Source organism: Myodes glareolus, chromosome 9, assembly GCF_982192425.1.
Source record: "Myodes glareolus chromosome 9, mMyoGla1.1, whole genome shotgun sequence".
Lineage (NCBI taxonomy): Eukaryota > Metazoa > Chordata > Mammalia > Rodentia > Cricetidae > Myodes > Myodes glareolus.
Genome location: NC_142034.1, coordinates 13,065,062 through 13,090,000, shown reverse-complemented (window position 1 = coordinate 13,090,000; position 24,939 = coordinate 13,065,062). Strand labels below are relative to the sequence as shown.

At 46.7% G+C, this 24,939-nt stretch overlaps 1 protein-coding gene and 1 non-coding gene across 4 annotated transcripts in view; one reads left to right on the top strand and one right to left on the bottom strand.

Annotated features, from left to right (window-relative positions):
- Arsg (arylsulfatase G) overlaps positions 1 to 24,939 on the top strand; it is a 137,424-nt gene that overhangs the window by 53,260 nt on the left and 59,225 nt on the right. The gene's annotated exons all lie outside the window — the stretch shown is intronic.
- Positions 14,312 to 14,419, bottom strand: LOC125408103 (U6 spliceosomal RNA). The gene has a single exon (XR_007234380.2). It is a non-coding gene; the product is annotated as a U6 spliceosomal RNA (small nuclear RNA).

Genomic DNA, 24,939 nt, shown 5'->3' with positions numbered 1-24,939 from the left:
CAGAGTTTCTGCCTCATGCACTCCGGTGCTTGGAGCTTCTCCTTGAGATAAAGACCCTGGCATCTGACTTCACCAGGTCACTTCCACCAAGGTGAGCTTTCTAGTTTATTCTATGTGTCCCAGTCATTCGGAGGCATTTAGAACCCAAACTCCATAAAGCATCTTGTGAACCTTTTCTCCCCTGCTTCTCCATCTTCCAGCTGACTTCAGCTGTCACCCCTCTAGGTGGGCCAGGCTTTACTAGTTTGTATGGCGAACACTCCCTGTGCTCACGGCCTACCTTCCGTTCCTTGAGTTATTGCTTATTACTTAAGTCTCAGTTTACTTCAGGTCAGGTGCGCCCTGCCCTTGCAGCTTTACATGGTGAGTCTTTCCATGGCTGATCATGTGTTAAATAGCATCCCCCCCTTCCAACTTCACGTCTCCCCAGAACCTCAGTCTTTGCAAATGTGAGTCGTGAAGGATCTCAGTGACTCGATGACAATGAACTTAAAGTGAAGCAAATCTTAATGCCTTGTGCCCTTGTGAGGAGATCCAGGGAGCAGGGGCACAGTGGCACATGCCTGTGATTCAAGGGCCACGAATTTCAGGCCAGCCTGGGCTACATAGACCCTTATCTGAAAAACCCAAAACACACCAATGGAAAAAAGAGGGTTCAGAGGCGGTAAATACAAGGAGAGAGACAGGGATCAGAGGAATGTGTCTGCCAAGGACTGCTGGCAGCCACAGGAAGGTTTGAAGGGAGACAGAGTAGAGTCTCCCTCAGCTTCCCAAACAATGGTTCTCAACCTGTGGGTCGCGACGCCTCTGGGTCACATACTAAATAGCCTGCATATCCAATATTTACATTATGATTTCTGACAGCAAAACCACAGTTGTGAAGTAGCAATGAAATAATTTCGTGGTTTGGGAGTCACCACAACCTTGAGGAACCTATGAAAGGAGCACAGTGCTAGGAAGGTTAAGGACCCCTGCTCCAGAAGAAACCAGCCCCACTGACACCTTCATTTAGAAATCTTTGGCTCCCTGTACCACGGCTTCCAGCCGCCCAGGTGTAATTTGTTGCATCAGCAGCAGAAAATCCACACAGGCCCCTCCTAGCTCTGGGCTGCAGAAAGGTAAGGAACCTGTCTTTCCCCCCACTTAGACTCCTGGTACAAGCACGGGGTTTCTTGTGTAATGAGCAATTAATATCTGCTCATCAATAAACAGACTTTAGAGCCAGGCATTGTGGGCACACCTATAATCTCAGCATTCTGGTAACTGAGACAGGAAGATTGTAAGTTCATAGACATCCCAGGCTAAGAGGCTAAGACCTTATCTCAAAAAAAAACAGGGTGTGTGGAAGCAGAAATAGTTTTTAAAATGTCCTCATTCCTTCTTTCTTTCCTTTTCGTATTCTTTTTTATTTTTCCAGACCTGATTTCTCTGTGCAGCCCTGGCAGTTCTAGAACTATTGTAGCCCATGCTGGCCTTGCAGAGCTCCACCTGCCTCTGCCTACACGAGTGCTGGAATGAAAGGCCTGTGCTTCCACACCAGGCCCTTCTGTTTTTGGAGACAAGCTTTCATTATGGAGCCCTGGCTGCCCTGGAACTCACTCTCTAGAGCAGGCTGACCTCAGCCTCACAGAGAACCGCCTGCCTCTGCCTCCCAAGTGCTGAGATCACAGACATGTGCCACCATGCTTGTTGTCCATCTTGAATTTTGCATGTTGAAAAACTCCCGCCCCGCCCTCCCCCCCAGGGGAGACAGTTACTCCAGACAAATCTCCCCACGTACCTGGTTTCTAAATGTTTAAGAGTGTCCAATGGATTCTCCAGGAGACATCCGCGCCATTAAGCTGAGATCTGGGAGGTCCAGTTACCTCTTTCTCTGAGCTGGTCCACTGATACACCACCCTGTGTGGAAGGGGGCCGGGTGCAAACCCAGTGTGGTGGGGACTTCTCTATTCTGTTCATCTGGGCCTGTGACAGTGGTCCTGCTCCACACCTGGTCAGCCCTCTCCATCCTGTGCTTTGGCTACTGGACAGGCAACCTTCCCACGGAGTCACGACTGGTGCTAGCTTCTGGGACCGTTCCTCAGATGTCGTCTGTGTTCTTCTTTTATTTGTTTGTTTGTTTGTTTGTTTGTTTATTTTTAGAAAATACCATGAGCTGGGTGGTCATACTGAGGCAATGGTTTTCACCAAACCTGTGGGTCTAGACCGCTTTGGGGGGATGGTGGTGTCAAACGACCCATTCCCAGGGCTCACACATCATGTCTCCCGCATCTCAGATATTTACATTGAGATCCATAACAGTAGCAAAATTACAGTTCTGAAGTGGCAATGAAGATAATTCCAAAGTTGGAGGAATTACAATATGAGGAACTGTACTAAAGGGTCACAGCATCAGGAAGGTTGAGGACCACTGCTGTAGGGCGAGCGTGTTGAGGTCAGAGGACAACGTGCAGGAGTCGGTTCTCTCCTTCCACCAGGTGGGTCCTGGGATTAAACTCAAGAGTAGTCAAGTTTGGTAGCAAACACTGACCAAACGTCTCTCTGGCGCTGTGTCTGACTTCCCCACCCCAGGTCTCTCTGGCTTGGAACTCACCAAAGAGACTAGCTTGGGTGATCCGGGAACCCCACTTGTTTCCCCTAACCCTCCTGCTAAGTAGTCACCATTGCATCTCAAACGTTTCTTTTAAGTGTGGATTCTGAGGACAGGCCTTGGGTCCTCCTACTTTCTCTCCAGCACAGGTTCTCCTGACTGAGTCCTTGCCCCGGCCCACCCACACCTGCGGGTGTACGGGAAAGAGAATGAGTGACCAGCGGCTGAGAGAGACGCTCGCAGCCAAGACAGCCGAGACAGCCCGCAGATCTGAATTGCTCGCGAGGCTGAGCGCCTGTTGTGTCTGCACGTACTCAGGAACTTTGATTAGCAGTGCGTCCGCTTTGCGTGCTCTGACTTCCTACCTTTTCCCCGCCCCCAGTTTAGTTCTGGGTCAAGTCAATGCCTCTGCCGCTAGGGGTTCTGGGCGGTAGCTTAACCAGGCATCAAAGATCGATTGTCACTACTCAAAAGGTCAGAGACTCCCAGGGACCTGAGAACTGTTTCTAAAACGGGCCTCAGTGAGTAATGAATTAAGGTGTCAATTCAATCAAATACCTGGTTTGATTTTTGTTCTAAGAATTGACCACTTTCCCCTTTACCTCTCAGCAATCTTCCTTCCTTTATTCCCTCCCTCTTCCTCCTCCCACTCTATCCTATTATGAAGACTTGAGGGAGTGTTGTAGTGACCTAAAAGAGGGTGCCAACTCTACCAGAGATTGGTGAGATCTTGCTGTCTGGTATCCACTATGGAGACCAGGGCAGAAATGGCATTCTGTGTAAGAAGAGAATGCCACTTCCTAGCGGTGTAACCCTTCCACAGAGGGAGGGGTGGAAGAACCCTCACTGGGGGAAATCCTTTTTCCTCTGACCTTTGCCTTCAACTCCAAGCAAGACGTTTGCTCCGGTTTCTTGTGTTCTGTCTGCCCCGGAGCTCTCAGCATCGTGGGGCAGGCAGCTTTCCATCTTTGCTCTTGGGTAAATAGGTCAAACAGACATAAAGGACACGTCATGAGCACACATCAGCTGGGACAAGATGAAGATAGCAGGGGACTGTGTGTGAGCTTTTACCTCTCAGCCCTGTTTCATAGATGGGGACACAGGGGAAGCACAGTGACCTAGATGGCAATGAATCTCAGAAGGAAAGGAAGAAAGGGAACTGAAATATTAACCAGTGGGGCCTTGGTGTCGGCCTGCTTCACCGAGGATGAGACCAAAGAAGCCCATTCGATTGCTATGATTAGTTGCTCTTTAAGACTCGTGAGTACAGTCGTTCAATAATAAATCGCTAAGAGTCACGCGTCCAGTTCTTACCTTATGAGATACAGGATCCTAATGGCAAATAAAGATAAGAAAAGCCTTTGAAATGCAGGGTGGTGTGTTGCCAGAACTGAGACCACTCTTCAGCTCCCTCACCGGGTGTGGTGGGTGAGTGGGTGGGGATGGGGGTGAATGGGGGAGGCGAGGGGGTGTTTTCTGCATGAACCGGATGTAGCCAGCTTGACTGCTTAGACTAGACCTAGCACACCCCTTATACCTTGGTCCCCAAGAGAAAGGAGAAATGCTGGGTTTCTCGCCTTTTGTGTGGTGGCCCTGGGGCTCTAGGAAGAGAATGTTGCTGCTGTGAAGAAGCCAGGGGAGGTGGAGATCCGTGTTGGCTGCTTTCTGGTTGTGACAAAAACGGCCAACCCAAACAGTGCGTGGAAGGATGAGTTTGATTTGGCTCACAGTTTGAGGGCACAGTTCCTGTGGCTGGGAGTCCTGCCGACAGCAGTCCGGGGCAGCTGGCCATGGGCAGGAGCAGAGAATGATGAGCAATTGCCCAGTTTGATCTCTTTTTATTCAGCCTGGGACCCCAGCCTAGGGAATGGTGCCACCCAACCCACCTCAGTTATCCTGATTTTAAAAATCCCTCCCAGACAAACCCATGGATTTGTTCCCATGATGGTGCTAAATCCTACTAGAGTGACAGTCAAGATTAACAGGCCCAAATGCTGAGACCTGAAGATAGTTCCAAAGCTGCTGGGCAAAAGAGAGGAGCAGATGGATAGAACATTTTAGAACACTTGGAATGGCTCAAAACGTTAGCAGGGAAGGCAAGGGAATATATTTTGGGGCCCTCCGGGAAGCTTCATTTAGGGTGCTGCTGGTGGAGAGATGTCAGTCTAGGGGTACTGACCCGTCTCCATGTGCCCTGAGTATGCCTGCACAGACATATAGAAGTGTGGAGAAAGAAGGGCCATTTGTCCAGGACACCACCTAACTCGGCTCTAGGGGTCTTATTCAGAAACGACAAACAAACAAACAAAACTAGACAGTGGGAGACGGGAAGAATCATGAGGACCCAGTCCGCTGCTTTTACTTACTGTTTGCTTGGAGTCGACTGCAGTCTGGGTGTCTTTTACAGAATGATTTGACTTAGCAGCCTTCTCAGGAGAGAGTCAGTCATCTGCCCATTTAAGAGAAGGTGATGTGGAGGCCCCATTAAGCTGTCAGTTCCCTTTAACTAAGTCATCTCTGCAGTTCCTACCTCCCAGCCCTGCCCCCCTTGGCACACAAAGGCCACAACCCATGATTTCAGGAACTGATTTCCGCCCCCCTCAGCCTTTAAATTATGAATGGAAGAAGGATGGTTTTTTATTCCGGTCACATAACAATTTAGCTAGTTGTCACCAAGAGCCTCGTCATCTATTCTAAATTCTTTGTCAATGAAGGCTGGGCACGCTTGAACTCTGCTGCGCGGCGCGTCTCTGCTGCGGCGGCGCTCGCGACAGGCTCTCCGGCATTCTCATTCCCGGATTCTAACACACATAATTTATGCAAAGGCAAGTGGCTTGGCTTCTGTCTAGCCGTGTCTTAATTTGTACTGATTTTCTTGTTAGCAGCCTGCTGTAATGTCTGGCCGCCAGTTTCCAGCTTCGCTGTACAATGTATTTTCAGACTTTAATGAGGACCCCTGTTGGCGAACTGGCCTGAGCCTGCCTAGATAGATTTGGGGAAGAAAAAAAAAAGCTTTTCTAAATAACAAGGCCAGGTTAGTGCTTATTCGTTAGTCCCGACCAAATGGACACGGTGACCTGGAGGGATGGGATAGGAAGGTAATGCACGGGCCATGTCTGAAATCTCTGTATTTAGGGGAAGTGGAGAGATGGGCACCAGCCGAGCTTTTCCAAAGACCCTGGCAAACACCTTAGGTTTCTCTTTTGAAGTTTTTATCATGTGCCTGATAGTGCTGAAGCGGCCTCACTCCACCAAGGTGGTGTATCTGGGGCCAGAGCTGCAGGCTGAAGACCCTTCTCTCTACGGTCTGCGGAGGAGAGCAAAGCCAGGTCTTGATGATGTACGTGTGTGCTATGGCAGCTCTCAGTGATGACCTTAGGATGTCCGCAGAGACATCATCACACTCAGGACAGATGTTACAGACGGGCAAGCTGGGATAACAGTTCATCAAGGTAGGCACCTGTCCTGTCCACGTCATTAGCGCAGGCTGCTGCAAGGAAATACATACAGTGCGTGGCTTGGGCAAATGTTTCTACTGCTCTGGAGACTGAAGCCACAAGACCACGGTGTTAGCCTGGTTGGACTCTGGGGAGGGGTACTCTTCCGGGATTGCAGATGTCTATGTCACAGTGAAAGTGTGACAGACTCTGTCTTCCTCTTTTTCTTCTACACCGTCGGGGTCACATCTAGGCAAGTGGTGTGCCACCGAGCTACTGCCCCAGCCCTCGTCCTCCCCACCTTTAAATAGGGGTACTATTCCCATCGTGGGCATCATGGGGATTTTACCCTGTGGACTTCAAAATTCAGGTGCCTCCTGAAGGCCCCACCTCCCAAGCCATTACATTAGCGACTAGGGTTTCCATATGTGAAATAAATTTTGTTTTACATGTATTTATTCCATCCTCTTCCCCTCTGTGTGTGTGTGTGTGTGTGTGTGTCTGTCTGTCTGTCTGTCTTTCTGTCTGTCTGTCTGTCTATGTACACTCAAGCCATGGTGGATGCTAAGAGGATCGATAACCTGCAGGAGTTGATTCTCTCATTCCACCATGTGGGTCCTGGGAATTGAACTTGGCTGATCAGACTTGGAGGCAGGCGCCTTTACCTCTTGAGCTATCTCAACAGCCCCTGCATGCGAATGTCTAGGAACGTATAAACCCTTAGCCCACAGTGCCAGGTGGGAGGAAGTAACGGTCAGCAGCTTTGGAGCGCTCTAGACCCATGGGCGACAATCCACCCAGGGACAGAAGTCTCTCCTCGTCGGCAAAGCTAAGCTCTTTTCCACACTCCCTCTGCACCTCCTTAGCACACAGACTTCACCCTCACCAGGGGAACTTGGAATTCTGGGCTGCCGTGTAACTTTTGCTGTTGTAGGAATCCCGTTGACCATGCTGACACTCTGGTTCCTATGTTGCCCTTGGCAGTGCGGAGCGGAGGACATTCCTCTGTCTTTCTCAAGCTTTTGTGGTTTGTGTGGATCTGAGTCAGGTCTAAGAACTGGGACCTCTGGGCATGGCCCTCAGGACCTTCCCAGCCAAAGAGCAGTTCCTGGTGACACCATGGCCTAGATGACGTCATACTCCAGAAGTGCTGGCCAACTCCTGGTGTGGGAGAATTATCTGTATTCTGTCAATCATGTATTTTAATAAAACACTGATTGGCCAGGCAGAAAGTATAGGCGGGAATACCAGACAGGAAGTAGAGGTGATGCAATGAGAACAGGAGAATTCTGGGAAGCAGGAAGCTCCCTCTGCCATTCCTGCACAGACCACCGAAGAGGCAACATGTAAGCTGACAGCTGAAAAAGGTACCAAGCCATATGGCTAACATAGATCAGAATAATGGGTTAAGATAAGTCATAAGAACTAATAAGTAGCCTGACCTAATGGGCCAATCAGTTTATAATCTTATGGAGTCCTGTGTGTGATTTTCCTTGGGGTATGCCGGATGTGGGGTACTGGGTGGGACAGATACCCCAACAAGCTGGCCCTCATGTTACAAACTCCCACCGGAAAGCTGTATAGGAGAGAGCCCAGAGACTAGGGTGGTTTAATCTCTAGCTCCGTCGGCTACTGGCTGTTGATAGGCTCCTGTGCACTCAGGCGATTAGAAGCCTCAGTATAAAGATGCTCATCAGTACCGGGTTTGGGAAAGTAAAAAAAATCTCATGTTCCCTATATGCTCCCTCATCCGTGAAGATACCTATTTTACAGATCATTTAAAAACTAGAAACAGGTGCCACGGGGGAGGCATAGGCAGGTAGATCTCTGTGAATTCATGCCAGCCAAGGCTACATAGTGAGACCCTGCCTTCAAACAAACAAAACAGAATGAGGATTGAAGGCGTAAGTCACAGACAATCCCACACCAGTTTGGAATTATGATTAATAGATGGTTATTTATTCAAAGGGGAAAAAACTTACAGATTACCGTCCCAGACAACAGCCCCTCCGCGCGAACAGGAAAGGAGTCCAGGGGCCGGAAACGGAGCCGGAAGACAAAGACAGAGTGGAGGACAGCCGCTGCTTTTTTTAAAGGGAGAGAGACCACGCCCCAATGGGCTGGTAACTCAGCGGCGATTGGCTGAAGGAGCTGAAGGAACTCCCACAGCATCTCCCCCTTTTGTTTAAGTAAGAGAGTTCTAAGCCTACTACGCAATTATATACAATAAGTACAAACCTACGAAATTATATACAATAAATACAAATATCCTATTCTAACTAGCTTAAGTCTTGTATAACAAATAACTTGGCCAAGTCATGAAAGGAAAGTAACTACATTTATATAATCTTCAATCCCATCGAAGATCTGAGAAGGGAAATAATGTTATCTGAGTAATTAGGAAGTGCAATCAAACAACTTCCAGAACATATAACAAATCGCAGAGACGACTGGCTACCTGGACAAACACCCAAAGTCACATTTGCAGCGTTGAAGCAACCAACTTTGGCTAAGGCCTGATGTAACTGACATACCATTTTCAAAGGCAAGAAACTTCAAAACTATCTTACCCTGTCTTGGCAGGATATGACAGTCTTGTTTTATCCATTTACGGATATTCTGTAACTCTGTCAGTAATTGAGGTATGAGCATTTCTTTACCCAAAGGCCAGTTCTGCCAAGAAGAAAGGCTCCAGGTGGAGTGTCTTTGGTGCTCAACATTCTCTCGGGCATAGATCAGTGTTGCCAGGAGTGATTGTGTCTCCCTACCATAGAACTCTGAATTAGATTAAAGGCCATTTTCTACAGCTCTTTGAAGAGGTTGAAGATTATCTATCTATACTGAATATAATCTCTATATATTTAAAGAACCTGATTAGTCTAATTATAAATGACAAACTTAGATGACTGTTGATCTATATAATTTTCAATATCTGTCTAACTTAAAGACTGAGATAATAAACAACTGTGCAATAAATGAGGACAATGTGACCTCCAAATATAAACAATGTGCAAGTATACATTACAATATGGTAAATATATATTAATACATAAACAATATATAAGTATCTTAATCAGAGGTAGAAGTGTACAATGCAATATGGTAAATATACATATATCAGTACAATATATATATACAAATACATAAAAATGTTTTAAACAGAAGTAGAAGCATGAAGCATGCATGCATAAAATAATCAACATAATTTAACTTTGTATCAATATATAAGAATGAATACCAATACATTTGTCAAAAACAATAACTCACAATTACAAAGCTATTATCTAATCCAATTATCCCTTTTTTTTTTTTTTTTTTTTGGATTTATGCACTTATAAAATTCCTCCCCCAACCCTCAACCCTATACTAATTATAACCAACCCCTAAATGATGTCCCTAAACCCAAGGACAAACTTTACTGGGAGAGGGGACGTCGTTCTCTAGAATTACTTACAAGGGAAATTTAAAAACAACTCAGAAAAGAGCAAACCAGGCTTGCAGAGATTGTCCCGAGCCTGTGGAGCTTGGGAGGCGTGGGGTTTAATTGAACTGCTGGCTCCACATACAGGGCACAGGCTGCAGCTGAGGGAGGTCTCGTGACTAGCCGAGCTGGTAGCAAGCAGTTGAGTGGGGGGGAAAGGGGGGGTTCTACAACCAAACGTGGGGCGCCAGATGAAGGCGTAAGTCACAGACAATCCCACACCAGTTTGGAATTATGATTAATAGATGGTTATTTATTCAAAGGGGAAAAAACTTACAGATTACCGTCCCAGACAACAGCCCCTCCGCGCGAACAGGAAAGGAGTCCAGGGGCCGGAAACGGAGCCGGAAGACAAAGACAGAGTGGAGGACAGCCGCTGCTTTTTTTAAAGGGAGAGAGACCACGCCCCAATGGGCTGGTAACTCAGCGGCGATTGGCTGAAGGAGCTGAAGGAACTCCCACAGCAGAGGATGTAGCTCGTTTGAGCAAGTGCTTATCTGGCATGCACAACTCTGGGTTTGATCCCCAGCACATGCTTGTAATCTTAGCATTCTGGAGATTGAAGCAAGAAAATGAAGATTTGAAGATATATATCACTACCGCCATCACCACCACCTCCACCACCTCCTGAGCTCAAGATCAGCCTGAGATACATAGCAAGACCTTGTCTCCATGTCTTGGAATAAACAAGAGTGAAAATCATCATCCTGTTTGTATTTATACACACTAAGATGGCCCCCTAGCCACCCCTGTTGTAACATGTGGGCCGGCTTGTTGGGGTTTCTGTCCCGCCCGGTACCCCACAGCTGGCAACTCCCAAGGAAAATCACACACAGGACTCCATAAGATTATAAACTGATTGGCCCATTAGCTCAGGTTTCTTGTTAACTCTTATAATTTATGTTACCCCATTATCCTTATCTACATTAGCTACATGGCTCAGTACCTTTTCCAGTGGGGCAGCTTACATCTTTCCTCTCCGGTGGTCTGGGCAGAACTGCGGAGGGAGCTTCCTGCTTTCCAGAATACTCCCAGTCTCTTTGCTCCACCTCTACTTCCTGTCTGACTTTCCCGCCTATCCTGCCTGCCTGGCCAATCAGCATTTTATTAAAATATGATTGACAGAATACAGACAATTCTCCCACATCATTTCCCTCTTTTTTTTTCTAAACAAAGGAAAATACCCATAGTCCATTTGTTGGGAATGTGGGCATAGTATTTCAGGCTACTTCCTGCTGGTTGGGGGCGCTGATGATCTTATGGGGACCTAAAGAAAATTTAGAGTTATAATCAAGTCCTGACTGGAGTATCCTGTGAGTCTTGATCATCTCAGGCAGTAGTCTTGAATCTGTTCTGGATGTAGAACTCTGTCATCTGGGTCATCTGTTCCTATCGGAGATTTCTCAGGTGGTCTTCCTTTTTCGAACCTGATTTTTCTTAACTCAGAATGAATCCACAGCCTCTCATTTTCTGTGGAAACAAAAGCAAAATCTCTTCTCCAAAGTAACATACCTTTTGACTTCAATTTTGAAGCCAAGGTGTTTTCAAAATACCTATCTTGGATTAATTCTGCAGCATTTATAAGCAAATGTCTTTTGGCGACTATTGCTCCTTCCTCAGTATTCAAACAATTAAAAGAGAGCATAATAGCATACAGTATCCAGATTCTCTGTGTATTTTCCATCTTTATGATGGCTTTATTTCAACCTCTATTTCTTTTATTTTTACTTTTAACTTTTGGCTTTTTGAGACAGGTTCTCTGTATATATCTTTGTCCTGGAATAACTCTGTAGACCAGGCTGTCCTTGAACTCACAGAGATCCCTCTGTCTCTGCTTCCCCAGTGCTGGGCTCAAAGGTGTATGCTACCACACCTTGAACTCACAGAGATCTGTCTGTCTCTGTCTCCCAGGCATTGGGATTAAAGGCGTGTGCTACCACACCTTGAAGTCACAGAGGTCAATCTCTACCTCTGTCCCTTGAAGTCACAGAGGTCAATATGCCTCTGCCTCCCAGGCATTGGGATTAAAGGTGTGTACCACCACACCCTATTTCTCCCTTTCTTTCTTTTTTATTTTTAATGACTTTAACCTTTTAGCCTGCATATATTTTTAACACACTGTAAACCATTTAGAGGTTTTCTACGTGTTTGAATCTCTCTTTACTGTATATCTCTCTTTTCCTGACCACATGAGTCTTTAAGGAGAGGACTAAAACTGTGGCTTTGACAGTTAGATCCAGCCCATTCCTTAGCTTTCCAGCCTCATGGCTGAGATATCAGCCAGAGCTGTGTTCACTGCCACAACTCTATGGCGTTTCAAGGTCCCTGCCAGCAAACAAGCTGCATCATTCTGCTCACAGATCACACTCAGTCAGACTGCCTGCCTGAAAGAGTCAGAGTTTGCCCTGGCAGGACAGCCCAGAAAGCCGGCATTTTAAAATGGCACAGCTTTTTTCCTGCTACAGCTGAAAACCGAAAAGCATGTGTTCAGCTTTTCAACAACACCGTTTAAGTATTTTGTGGCAGGACCTTTTAAAAGAGCTGCAAGGTTTTGCAGCTAAAACTGAGTCAGGAAGCCTCCCTTAGATGAGAGTGCTTGCTTGCCTCTAGCAAGCAGATCAGACCTGAGAAATTGCTGCTACCAACAAACCATGCATAAAGCTGTTATTTTGTTCTAGACTTACTTCCCAAGCTGTCTCAGGCTTTATGTGGATACACCCTGTGCTGTACCTAGAACTACCATGGTGTGTATACCCTCTTGCAGGGCATCACTGCATAGGTAAGATGTAAATGGAGGCTCTTTTTCTGGTAAGGCGAACTTTAATGCCAAGTTTTACCTTCAGTGCTTGGGACTGAACCCTGGACCTTGTGCACGCCAGGTAGGCAATCTACCCCTGAGCTAAACTTCCTGCCCCTTGCACATAACTTCTTTTGCGGACTGCCTCCCGGTACAAATACTCTCAGAATGTCTTGTGCTCGCTGTTCTCCCATAGCAGACATGTCTACCTTACTTGTTGAGCCACTGCTGTGTGATAATGCTCTTGTACACTGTAAAGATTTGTCACTCGTGTTGGTTTAATAAAATGCTGATTGACCAGTAGCCAGGTATAGGTGGGAAGTATAGGTGGGGCAGCCAGACTAGAGAAGAAGAAAGGCAGAGAGTCAGTCAACAGTCAGACGCAGAGAAAGCAAGATAGAATGCCTTACTGAGAAAAGGTACCAAGCCCCATGTGACTAAACATAGATAAGAATTATGGGCTAATTTAAATTGTAAGAGCTAGTTAATAATAAGCCTTAGCTAATAGGTCAAACAGTTTATAATTTATATATATATATATATATATATATATATATATATACACACACACACACACATATATATATTGTGTGTTTCTTTGGTACTGAACGACTGCAGGACCAGGTGGGACAGAAACTTACATCTGCAAGCCACCAGCTATTTGACGGCAGGGGTTTGTCATGATTCCACCATATTTCAAGGTCCCCATCTTCCATTATTGACCATACAGTTCCCAGGTCTTCACAACTGTGGCTTATGCCCTACTCAGTCAGTCCAAGAACAAAAGGACTACAGGCTCAACCCAAGGACTTAGGCATAGAGAGAGGTTGTTTTAGCTTTCCCATTTGCTCTTAGGCACCTCCGTGATACAGGAAATGTATCTGTGACAAGGTGACAGAAAATGTGCATCCTCCTGTGCTGAGATTCATGGGAGAAAGGAGTTATTTCCCATCCTGATTCAGAAAAATCCCAGGGGTAGCTTTGCTGTATTTTATTTTGAGACAAGGTATCATTCTGTAGCCCAAGCTAGCCTGGAACTCATTATGTAGCCCAGGCTAGCCTTGAACTTAAGGCACGACTCTTGCTTCAGTCTCCCAACAATACGAGCTACCACATTTGACCTCAGGATTGGATTTTGAATAACCCTGTTTGGGTCCTGGGCTCAGCAAGATCAGAGGAAGTCACGCTGCTTGATGAGTTCCTGGGAAGGCCCTGAGGCCACAGTGTGTCCACGTGGTGGGGCAGGGAACAAGCATCAGCAGACCCATAGGAGTCACATGGAGGGTAGGTGTGCCGCTGTCAAACGCCACTCAGGACTCTAATGGCCCTAGTACAGATGTTGACAGATGATCTCGAGAGAGCTGTGAGGACAGGGAGGACAGGTCACGGGCTCCCAAAGTCACGGCTCACCATCCTGGGGTACAAGCAAAGACTGTGACGATGGTAGGTTTGTGTGGGTAGCCAGGAATCTGAAAGGGCCAGGAAAGGGTGAGCTGAGTCATTCCTTCATTTGTTCTTCCTTTTAAAAAGTATACTTTGGGTTTTCAAGTTTTTGTGCATGTATATATTACATGCTGAAGTTATTTCCCCTCGGAGCCACCTTTTCTTTCCATGATCTGGGTTGTCCCCCTAAACTAACCCCCTCCCCCCTCTCATCTAGGAACCTTATGGTGAGAAAAAAAAATGATGTTTGTGTTTCTGTGATTGACTAAAATCACCTAATATGATTATTTCCAGTTATGTTCATTTTCCTGCAAAAATGACTTTGTTCTTCTTTCTGACTGAACAACAAAACAATTCTATTGTGCACATACACCACTTTTTTGTTCTTGAGACAGGGTTTCTTTGCATAGCCTTGGCTATCCTGAAACTAGCTCTGTAGCCCAGACTGGCCTTGAACTCACAGAGATCTGCCTGCCTCTGCCTCCCAAGTGCTGGGATTAAAAGTATGTGCCACCACCGCCCGGTTTAGATACCTAGGTCAACTCCACAATTTCGTTATTGTGAAAAATATAGAACGCTTCACAAATTTGCATGCCGTCCTTGCGACGGGGCCACACTCAATCCCCTCTGTCTTGTTTCAGTTTCAGTGTGTGTGCTGCGGAAGTGAGCACTCTTCAGTTCCAAGACACAGTCTCATGTAGTCCAGGCTAGCCTCGAGCTCACTGTGTAGCTAAGGATGTCCTTAAACCCCTCATTCCCCTGCCTTCACCTCCCACATGCTGAGGTCACAGGCAGGTGTGTTCCATCACACCCAGCTTATGCGGTGCTGGGTGTCGAACCCGGGGCTTTGTACATGCTAGGCAAGGGCCCTATCGCTGAGCTCTGTCCCCAGCTCGTTCATTTTGCTTTTTAAAACATGGTCTCACCTGGGCACGGTGCCCCCCCCCCCGCCACCTTTAATCCCAGCAGTTCCAGGACAGCCAGAGCTACACGGAGAAATCCTGTCTCGATAAACACAACAAAACAGGACGAGGTCTCACTGTTGCCCCGGCAGATCTTGAAGTGCGATCCTCTGTCGTCTCCCTAGGAGCTGAGACCATAGGCCTGCCACTAACCCTGCTGGCTATCTGTCCCTTTAATGCTTTGAGAAGCAGGAAACCATAGACACTGGCTCTCTCTGTCCCGCAGACTGGAAGAACAGAGTGTTTCGTCTGGGTCATGCTCCCTCAGAAGTGCTGGGAGGTTTCTCGTCTTCTTCCAGCTTCTGCTGGCTTCAGGCTGCCTGGACTGACTGACCTCACTACAGCCCGTCACCCTTTTCATGTGGCATCTTCCCCCACGCGACTCTGGATCTTTGCACTCTGTCTTCCCTCTCGCTTCTCTTCTCTTTGAACAAGGACACCAGTTAAATTGGATGAGAACCCACTCTGCTCCAGCATGACTCTTTTGAAACCACAAAGGCAGTGGCTCTGCTTCCACAGAGCTCGCTTTGGAGACACTGGGATGTGAACTTCAACAGATCCTTTTACATTGATTTGTGGGTGGCTGGGTAGGCGGATGCTTGTGCGTGTGTGCATGTGGACACCGGAGGTCAGCCTCCAGTGTGATCGTTCAGAAGCTGTCTACTTTGTTCTATTGATTTTTTTAAAAAGAAGATTAAATTTGTGCACACACACACAAATAAATATTTACCATCGTGTGAGTATAGAGGTCAGAGGACAACCTGTGGGCATTGCTTACACCACGTGACTCTCACAGATCACAGTCAAGTGGTCAGGTATGGCATAAAGTGACTTTACCTGGTCAACCATCTTGCTGGCCCCACTTTGTTTATTTCTTATTTATTTATTTAAAGTCCACATCTGGCCTCGTGTTAGCAAGCGCTGACTGTCCTGTCCTGAGCTTTGTTCGTTGGTGGCTCTAGCCTCAGCCTCCTGCCTATCCTCTTTGAACTCCTCGCGTTGGACTCACCTCACTTTGTCGTTTGCCCACACCTTCACACTTAAAAATTGTGTCTGCGTTTTCATGTGTGCATGCGTGTGTGCGTGCAAGTACGTCCATGTGCATATGCAATGGGGGCGTGCCCCACCTTATTTTTTTATTTCAAAGACTTATTTATTTTATGTGTATATGATGTGAGATGTCCTTCTGTATATGTGCTGCTTTTATTGGTTGATGAATAAAGCTGCTTTGGCCTATAGCAAGGTAGAATATAGCCAGGCTGGAAGAGATACAGAGAGAGAGAGAAAGAGTGGGTGGAGTAAAAGAGACACCTTGAAGCTGCCAAAGGAGAAAGATGGCAAGCCGCCAGCCAGAACCTTACCGGTAGGCCACAACCTCGTGGTGATTCACAGACTAATAGAAATGGGTTAATTTAAGATGTAAGAGTTAGCTAGAAATATGCCTAAGCTACTGACCAAACAGTGTTGTAATTAATATAGTTTCTGTGTGATTATTCGCATCAGGGCAGCTGGGAAATGCTTACATATGAATGTTTTGCCTGCTTGCATGGACACACACCATATGTGTGCCTGGTTCCCGAGGAGCCGAGAAGAGGGTGTTGGGTTCCCTGGAACTGGAGTTATGGATGGTTGTGAGTCACTATGTGGTTTCTGGGAATCAAACCTGGGTCCTCTGCAAGAGCCACAAGTGCTTTAAACTGCTGGACTATCTCCCCCACCCCTCTACCTTGCTTTTTGTGACAAGGTCCCTCACTGAATCTGGAACTCACAATTTGACTAGACTGGCTGACCAGAAAGCCCAAATTTCTGCTTCCCCAGCACCAATATGGTAGACAGTGACACATTACACATTGTGTGCCTGTCTCAAAAAATATGATTAAATTAATTTTTTTTTTAAAGTGATGCAAAGGCTTGAAGGTGGTGCCTCAGTTAACAGCGTAGCTGATTGGAAAGGAGGTAGACGGGTCTTTGGAAGGAGGATGCCAAGGTTGGGCCTAGCCTTTTAATTTATTATTTTTTCCTTTTTTTAGATGTGGGTTCTAGGAGATAGACTTCAGGTTCTCATGCTTTCACGGCAAGAGATTTACCAAGTGAGCCGTTGCCCCATCCCAGAATGGAGCCACTGTGATGGAAAGGCTGTGGCTTCTTTCTTGAGGCTCCCCATCCAACCCCACGGGTTCTCTCTGTTGTGTGCTGCAGGAGACTGTGCTCCGTAGAGTACAGGACGCCATCTTGTCACTTCCAGGGGCTCGGGACCCCACTTGACTGTGCTGGGGGCTGGGAGGAACCATCTCAGGAAACTTGTAGCCGCGCGGACCTGTCTGTCCAGCTTCCAGGTTGGGAAGGCGATAGAGGGTCAGCAATCCACCGTTATGAATTTGGATTGTCTTTGATTACAAAAACAAACAAAAACTAAAACAAAAAAAACCCAAACCAAAACCAAGTAAAGGGTTTCCAGCCAGGGACTACTGTTAGCTGCTAAATGCTTTTCAAGATTACTCTGGCGGTCCCTCTGAAAATGGAGTGGAAGTGGGGAGGGGCTAGAGGCAGGCACAGAAGTGGGGGAGCAGGGCTGGGCCCACTATACAATGCCAGAGCATATATGGTACTCATTGGAGTTCTGCAGCATGGTGGTCCTGGGAGACAGGATAGGATGAAGCAAAGGTCCGTTTGCAGACAGATGGAGACAGAAAGCTAGGTGTGTGTGTTGTTACATTAGGGTCTGGGAAGAGGGAAGCTCCATTGAGAAAATGGAAAAAAGCTCCAGACTGGATTGTAGGAACTCTGAGGGGCATTTACTTGGCTAATGATTGATGTGGGAGGGTCCTGCATACTATTGGCAGTGCTGTCTCTGTGCAGGTGATCCTGGGTGTATAAAAAAGCCGGCTCAGGAAGTCATGGGGAGCAAGCCAGTAAGTCGTGTTCTCTGCCGTTTGGGCTTCAGTTTTGGCCTCCTGGTTCCTGCCTTGACTTCCTGCCCTGACATCTGTTGGTGATGGATTGTGACCTGGGAGTCGTTAGATGCAATAAGCCCTTTCCTCCCTAAGTAGCTGCTGGTCATGGTGTTTAGCATAGCAACAGAAAGCAAACAGGGACAATTTGGAAACAGAACTGATAGGGCTTGCTGGAGAGGAGGAAGAGGGAGGGGGAGGGGGAGATTACGGTTTTGCCGTTGCTTAATTGTGAGGCAGGGTCTTGCTATGAAACCCAGGCCTATCCAAGAACTCACTGTTAGAGACCCTCTTGCCTCCGCAACTGGGTGAGAGGTGGTGGCATTTCCTGAGAGAGCGAAGATTGGAGAGGAGTGCTAGGCATGCTGGGACACATCTCAAAAAGAGTCAGGCATTTCTATAGAGGAGGGCAAAGGAAAAGCCACTGGCCCTGTGGGAGAAATACCTGGAGGCTGAGGACCAACAGCCATTTCTCTATAACTCTGGGAAGCGCGGAGGGCTGAGGACCTGCGGGGTTATCATCAGCTCTGGCTGATGCTCCGGGGCAGCATTGACTTTGGAGGCATGTGATCCAGGCAGGAACACAGAGACCCACTTGTAGAAGCTTCCCTGGATCCTATTCCTTGTTGTCTTGTTGGAATGGGTAGTGGGGTTCTGCTTTTCCGTTTCCCCCTGGGCACTACAAATTGTACAGCTGGTCCTACTGTGTTGTAAGTTTGGACCATTCCATTCCGAACTACATATTCAACAAAGAATAAACCCAAAGGCAACAGATGCTTATGGCTTAATGTGTCTGAAGTGCTTGGGAAAGTGCCCGGGGTTAGAATAGGTAGGTGTTTTGTAAGTATTTGAGGTGAGGGTTATGAGAATAATCATGAGGATCACTCGGAGTGTGAGCTAGGAGGGTCCTTGTACTTCAGTCTCAAGAGGAAAGAAGGAATGGACGCTTGTTTAGAAGTAAAGTTGAGAGTCATGGATGGAGCTGTTTGGAGTTACTAGCGCAGCTCTTGACAGCTGCCTGCAACACCGGCATGCAAGCTTTCCGTCAGGAGTTTGAGCCCCGTGATCCCAGGATGCCTGGCTGCTGGAAGTGTCTGGAATAAGCCCATGCTTGGGAATGTTATGCCAGGCACCTGGAAACTGTGGGAAGGAAGGCCACAAATACATTTTCCTGAGCCCTGAGGAGACCAAGGGAACAGAGGGGAAGTGCTGGCAGGGCGGAGTTCCCTAGCTGTGAACCCAGGATCTCCCGGAAGATCTGGAGGGAGAGCCTCACCCAGTTTGTGTAAACCTGGCAGTGTGCGTGGGCACAGGCACCATCCCTGTCCTCATTCTGTCACGGGGAGGATCATAGGAGGTATCATATGGCCTGCTGCCAAGAGCGGAGCTTCAGGAGCGGAACAGGCTTCCTGGCCAGCCGGCCTGGGATTCACAGTGCAGTTTCCTTGCTCCCCGAGGATGCCACTTATTTGCTGTTTGTCACTTTGGAAAAAAAAAAAAAGTCATTTCAGGCTGGGGAGATAATAAAGCCCGGTTGATAATGTATTTGAGTTTCATCTCTAGAGCCCGTGTATCTATATTTAAATAGAGCAAAGTGTGGTGGCAATCCAGGTTCAAAATCCGCATCCCAGGATGGCAGAGAGGTGAAGATCTCTTGTGCTTCCTGGCTAGCCTGGTCTACTCTGACAGTTCCAGGTGATTGAAAGACCTAGAGTCAAAACCAAGATGGATGACTCTTGAGAAACAACACCTGATTGTCCCATGGCCCCTACACACACTAGCACCTTGCATGTGCTTGAATGCATACAGGAGCAGGCACACATATTAACACACGCACATACAAACATAAACATGCATGAACTCTCTCACACACAGCAATACCTCCCCCACCCAACCACTCACACACATGCAGCTTCAGGGCCAGATGTAGTAGCCTGAGCCTGTAATCCCAGAATTCAGGAAGCGGAGGCAGGATATTGTGACTGAGGCCAGTTTAGACTACACAGAGAGTGTCAGGCCAGCCTGGGCTACACAGTGAGAGTCCGTCTCTCTTTTTAGCTTTGAAATGGAGTTTGATTCAGAATTAACCTGTCTTCTGGGAATAGCCCAGGTCTCTGTAGTAAGAAAGACCTTGTTATAGTTGCAACACCAGAGGGAACTGGTGTTGTCCCGCTCAGAGGGTTCTCATTTTGGTAACTGCCGTGCTGGAGCTCTCCAAATATTGTGAAGTAAGAGAGCTAGACGGTGCCTTGCTGTGAAATGGCAAATAATCAACTGAAAAAAAAAACAAAATAAAAACACAACAACAAGTCGGGTGGTGGTGGCACACGCCTTTAATCCCGGCACTTGGGAGGCAGAGACAGGTGGATCTCTGTGAGTTCAAGACCAGCCTGGTCTATAAGAGCTAGTTCCAGGACAGGCTCTAAAACTACAAAGAAACCCTGTCTCAAAAAACAAAAAACAAACAAACAAAACAAAATGAATAACCAGCTGCCTCTACCTCCCCACTTGTATTGAGCTTCAGACGCCAGCCATTTTGTTGTAGCTCCGGATCCCCTTTCCTGGGCGTCTGTCACTCACACAGTGTGCAAGCAAATGGTCAGGATGGAGATCTGGGCATGACTTTGTTCACAGTGCTGCTGTCTCCATGGTGATGACCTCACTGCGGAAGTCACTGGCCAGAGCATCTACAGGTAGCCTTTCCAGTCTGGTGGTCTCATGACATCTCTGCCGTTTATATGGTGGCTGACTGAGTGTTTCAAGAGAGAAAGTCTTACAAGGCCAGAGTTCAGCAATTGGTAATATTTCTTCCATGTTATTCTATTCACAAAAAAAATCAACCACTAGCCTGCTCCAGATTCAACGCAGGGGACATAAATCACACCTCCCAGTGGGAGGTATGGCAAAGCATTCATGCCCATCTTCAAACTTCCCTAAATAGAAGAGCAAAGAATTATTGTTCTGTGCTGTCAATATGTCAGAAGTCTATTTACACAACACAAAACTGGTTTCTTGAAGCCGTTAGAACCAGTGACAACTCAGTGACATTTAGTGATGGTCCCCTGAAACCACCGCTTCATAGAGAGGTAGAATATTTTCATCACTCCAAAAGAAAAGCCCATACCCGTTCCCCACTCTTGCAAGCTCTTAGCATCTGCCAGCCTTTCTAGCTCACACTGAATTTGCATAGTCTGGCTAGTTCATAGAAATACACACATCAGTTCATGGAATATTATTTCTAACATCTTTTACCCACCACTAGTTTTGTGTATGTGGTATTGGAGATTGGAATCATGATCTTAAGAGTGCCAAGCAAGGGTTCTACAGCCCTGGTGTTTAGTTTCTTTGAGATGGAGTTTTACTGTGTAGCCCAGGCTGGCCTTGAACTCATGATCCTCTTGGTTTATCTTTTGGTTTATCTTCTGAGTACGGGGGTTAGGGGCATGTGCGAACATACCTGTAATGTTTTTTAAGGTAAATCATACTACTTATATGCAAATTCATTCCTTTTTAATTGCCGAGTATTATTTCACTCCATAGACATACCACATTTTAAAAGCTGCCTGCTCACATATAGAATGCCACATTTGGGTTAGTTTCACCTTTTGGTTATTGAAAATAGGGTCCTATGAGCATTTATTAGTATTTGTTGGGTAATTCCCAGTAATAGAATTTCTGGGACTCACAATGGAAATAATGATTTGTTTTGTTTTGTTTTGTTTGTTTGTTTTTGTTTATTTTTAAAAATGTTTTGCCTCCATGTGTATCTGTGTCACATGTATGTGCCCAGTGACTGTGGAGGCGAGAAGAAGGTGTCAGGTCCCCTGGAACTTGAGTTGGAGATGGTTGGGAGAGCAGCAAATGCTCTTAGCCTCTGAGCCATCTCTCCTGTTCCCAATGTTTATGAGTTTAAAGATACCTGGCTTGATGACTTCTGGCCTTGGATGTAACTTTTTTTTTCTTAAAAGTTAAGGAAATAGTGGGCTGGTTAGAGGGCTTGTTGGGAGCACAGCTGGAAGGTCCTTGAACCCACAGATCTCCAGAGAAGCCAGGAATGTTAAGCATACAGGATTGTCTTTCCAGTGGGAAAGATGACAAACTTATTCTTCCGTCCAGAAAGTTGGGAAGTGAAAGTGATTAACAGGATGGTCTGTTATCTGTTGGGTCAGGCTGTATCAAGCTCTTACAATCAAGACTGGAGGTGGCTAGTGTAGGTAGATTTTTCTGTCTCTCTAGCCAGTTCCCCAAAAAAGACTTATTAATTATAAAATTATTAATTATAAAAGCTTGCCTGATAGCTTAGATTTTTTTCTAACTAGTTCTTATAACCGAAATTAGCCCATTTCTATTAGTTTATGTGCTGTTACATGGCTCATGGCTTGTTACCTCCCTTCCTACATGTCCTGCTTCCTCTGCGTCTCATGGTATCTCCTTGTGATTCTGCCCTTCTTTTTGCCAGTGTCCTCTCTGTCTCTAAAATTTTGCCTAGCTATTGGCTGTTCAGCTTTTTATTAAACCAATCCGAGTGACAAATCTTCGCAGTGTACCAAAAGATTATTCCACAACAGGATGGTAATCTAAATGACCCTGATAGCTAGAGGCTCCCCCAGGCAGAGGTCCCACAACCAGGACCAGAAGTGGCTAATAGCCCAGATGACCCCTATGCTATCTGTATGACCAAGACCAGGACAGATCCTTAGGTCCTTAAGCTAGTACAGATAGCCTAGCTCTAGAACCATCTTCTTGGAAGAAATGACATGTACTCTGATTTGTGTTTCAATGCAATTAACACTTTCTCGTGCAGTGGGGATTGTATTACATCAGGAAACTTATTTTTTCCCAAGCTATACTAGACTTAAATACATTGGGAATCTACCACCTGTCCTTAGACTTCCCAAAGTCTGATCCAGGTCAACGAAGTCAATCTGCATCAGGTTTTCATTCCTATCTCTTCGTGGGGTTCACTTCCCTATAGGACAACCTCAGGGACCCTCTCAATGTCTTGGTGAATAAAGTTGCTTAGGACCAAGCCTGATAATCCGAGTTCAATCCTGGGACCCTCCATAGTGGAAGACATGGACTGCTTCTGACTTCCACACACCATCTTGTGCTTGTCCTCCATCCTGAATGCAAAATAAATAAATAAAACTGCAATAAAGAAATAAAGGCAGCAAGGAAAGGAGAAAGAAAAAGAAACATGCAAAGGAAGGAGTTCACGCTGGTGGTATGAAGAATTCATTTGCCCTCCTGGGCGTCTGTTTCTCCAGATGTCAAGGTCATGGTGAAGGGCAGAGACACAGCGTCCTGTTTCCTTTAGCTAGTCAGGTGACATCTCCATGGGGGCTACCCAAGGAGTGTGAAAACATTAAGGACTCGTAGGTTTCAGCTTTCTTGGGGGGGAGGGGTCTTAGCAGCCAAAGAGAGGCCACCTACATGAGTGATGCCCAGCTTGAAGTCTTTTGTTTCTTTGTGTGTGTGTGCATGTACAGGTGTGTATTCTATGCAGATGTGTACATATGTATATGGATGCACATGCCCATGCATGTGTGTGTAGGAAGCCGTAGGTTGATGTCAGAAGTCATCCTCAATAGTGCTACACTTTAGCTTTTGAGTCAGAATTTATCAGTGAGCCTGGAGGTTTGGCTAGGCTGGCTGTCCAGTGAGCCCCTAGGACCTCTCGTCATAGTTTCTCAGCACTGAGATGACTGATGTGGGCCCTGCAGACATGTTTGCAATGGGGTCACCTCCGCTCCCCAGACCCCATGTCGAGGTGTTTCGGTGTCACACTTCAGCTCCACTTTGGGCCAGCCCTGCATCTCACTCAGTCTCAGCTTCCCTTCTGTGCTAGGTTGCTGGGATTTCCACAATCTGGACACGATGAGACCAGGAGATGACATTACTCTTTCAGCCATCTTTCCCTCCTTCCAGCAGGGCCCCACGGACCCTCTGTCACTGCCATGATCACTCTAGACTCAGATCTGTAGAGGGTAAGAAGTCAAATTTAAACACAGAAACTCAAAGAAGAGTAAACTAAATACGGATCCACCTGAGCATTTTGCTTTTTGTTTTGTTTTGTTTTTTGTTTTTTGAGACAGGGTTTCTCTGTGCGGTCCTGGCTGTCCAGGGGCTCACTCTGTAGACCAGGCTGGCCTCGAGCTCACAGAGATCTGCCTGCCTCTGCTTCTCGAGTGTTGGTATTAAAGGTGTGCGCTGCCACCACCACCAGCAGCTGCTGTTTCGTGTATATTCACAGCTCACCCTACACACACACTCCTTCTCTAAATCTTTGAAGGATGAAAGCATCATGCCCCATCAGGGGTGGGGAGATGGCTCGTGGGCTCAGAGCACCTGCAGAGACTCCACTCTGGTTCCCAGCACCCGCATGCTGACTCACAACTGTCTGGAACTCCAGTTCCGTGGGGTCCAGTGCCCTCTTCTGGCTTCTGCAGGCACTACACAGAACTGCTGCATATTCAGACAAAACAGGTCTTTTAAAAAATGCTCAATAATGTTTTAATAATGCTCATAGTGCCATTATTACACTAAAACGTCCAGTAATTCCCTAATATCTAAAGCCCACTTCACATTAAAATTCCCTTTACTACGCCTCAAATGTGCGTTAAGTGCATTTGAAGTGAGATCACTTTACTTTTGCTTTTCTCTCTTCGGTTTCCTTTCGTGTAGGCTGTCCCCTACCCTATCCCAGTTTTTTTTTCCCTGGTTCTTGGGAGTAGCTGGGCCCTTGTCTCGAAACACCTGAGCACTGATTTGTGCGAGAGTTGAATCTGTTGTTCTCGTAGCTGGATTTCCTGGACCGTGGAAATTAGATTCAGAAGTTTGATTAGATTCAGGTGAAGTGTTTTTTGGCAGAATCCCCGCTTTTATACACTTCATCTCTCATCCCATCAGGAGGCATAAAAGGCCATGGGCAAACACTTAGCGGCACTAAGCCTATAATCCCTTTATAGACAGCTAATTGCCAGTTCTGTCCAATTCATAAATGACTGGAGGGTGACAGAGGGTGACAGTGTGACCACTTATGGCCATTGGTCACCAGCAATTTTTTAGGACGCTGTAGACCTGGTCATTTCCCAAGGCTACTGTGCCTTTGGTGTGAGCTAGCGGATGCAAAGGAGTGCTCTCCCTTGTCACCTAGCCGAGGCTGTGGATCAGTCCAGAGGGCCAGGCATGTGCTTAATTTATTTTCCTTTAATTATGAATTTTTAGGATGTGGAATTGATACCATGTTCTCTTCCAGTGGTGAAAAATGACTTGGTG